We start from the raw sequence: 2,086 nt of genomic DNA on the forward strand, positions 1-2,086 counted from the left end.
GCAGCCCATGGCACTTTCAATATTCTCCTCCAATACCATAACTCAAAAGCATCAATTCTTCTATCTAAAAGATACATAGTGTCAAATCAGACATCTATTTGAAAAGTCAGGTCCTGATTATTCAAAAGAAAAGCATTTAAAATAAAAAGATTTCAAAAAATTGAAAGTTTATAGGGAAAGATATTTCAAGCAAATACAATTTTAAAAAATCAAGCACTATTAAATTAATACAGACAAGGGTTTAAAGAGAAAAAGCATTATACGATATAGACATAGTATGACAATGATAAAATGGTGCATTTCACTAGTAAGATCAAAAAATTCTAAATGTGACCATGCTTAAAAAAATTCATAAAATATATGCTATAAAAAGTAGGATATAGGAAGAAATTGATAAGTCTACCATCAGAGATTTTAGCAGTTTTCTGTATCCTTGATTGTTGAAACAACAAAAACTATTATCCTGATAGATGTTAACTATGGCTTATGGTATTTGTCTGTATTACTATTCCTTAGGGTTTCTGAGTCTGTCTTTCTTCCCAAGAGCCTTTGGTGGATTTGTACTGCCTACTTTGTGGTTAGCAACTCAATGCTTAACCAACTGTATCAACCATGGCTCCTTAACTATCAACTGATGACCTTCTTATTGTTCTCCCTTATTTATTAAAAATTTTTGTCTTAGTCATCAAATGCTACTATGACAGAAATGCCACAATTAGATGCCTTTGAAAAACAGAAATCATTGTTTCACTGTTTGTTTTTGCTCTTAGGTGGTTCAAACTCAATGTAATCCTGCATAGGATTTCCAAGGCTGTAAGTCTTTAGAGGTGCTGAAAGCTTCATCTTTGAGAAGCAGCTAGTGGGTTTGAACTGCTATCCTTGTAGTTAGCAGCCCAGTACTTATCCTAAAGTGCCACAGGGGTCCCCTTACAGTTTGTTGTTATTAAGTGACATTGAGTCAGTTACCTCTCATAGCCACTCTGTATAGGGTTTCCAAGGAGCAACTGGTGGGTTTGAACCACCATCTGGGTGGCTAGCAGTTCAGTGCTTATCTTACAGTGCTAGGCTAGAAATGTGAATTCAAGGTGCCAAATTTTGGGATTGACTTTCTGTAGGCTCTGAACATTCTTCAGAGCCTCTACTCCTGGGCAGTCTTTATGTGACTTGGCCATCTCCATTCCACATGGTTTTTTGTTTTGTTTTGTTTTTTTAAGGTTTTTATTATTGATTGAGTGAACGTTTACAGGACATATCATCAATTTACATCCAACAAATCATACACCTTGCTTCATTACCATAATTATAATCCCCTCCATGTACCATCAGTTAACAGTATTTCTCTCTATCCACTTTGTTGTTGTTGTTGTTGTTGTTGTTATGTGCCGTGGAGTCGGTTCTGACTCATAGCGACCCTGTACAGAGTTTCCGAGGCTGTAAATCTTTATGGGAACAGAAAGCCTCATCTTTCTCCCGCAGAACAGCTGGTAGTTTCGAAGCTATGACCTTGCGTTTCACAGCCTGATTCGTAACCATTACACTACCAGAGATCCAATTTAGCTTTTTAAAAAAAAAACAATAAACCACTCAGGTATATATAATAATTTACATCTCCAAAGGGCACATTCTGCAAGTCTGTCTCCTGGCCACAAGCTCTTAGTCCTTCTCTTCTTAGTCCATAAATCTAGAGTCTTCAGTCACTGCCCCTCTCCATGCCCCCATCTCTGCCTCCATCTCTGGTGCTGCTGCTTCTCTGGATAAGGTCCTGCTTTCTGCTTGTGCGCTTCTTTCTTGATGGTCCTAGGGTCCTTTGTTTCTGGACTGTAAGATTAACCACTCCCCTATTTTTGTTACAAAACTCATATCTTTACAGTTGTGACAGTCACGATTAGTCATGATGACAATTATTCACTATTAAACCTTACAAATCTTATCCCCATCTCTTTTCACCAGACTCATCTAGACAAGATGACAGCTATTCAGTGAGGACTCTTTTTTTTCCACCCCATACTCTTAAACTAAACTCCCTCTTGAAACCTTGTAAGCAAGTAACTTCGTGCCTTTATTGCCCCCTCATTTTGGGTAGCCA

This window comes from Chrysochloris asiatica, unplaced genomic scaffold (genome assembly GCF_000296735.1).
Source record: "Chrysochloris asiatica unplaced genomic scaffold, ChrAsi1.0 scaffold00210, whole genome shotgun sequence".
Classification (NCBI taxonomy): domain Eukaryota; kingdom Metazoa; phylum Chordata; class Mammalia; order Afrosoricida; family Chrysochloridae; genus Chrysochloris; species Chrysochloris asiatica.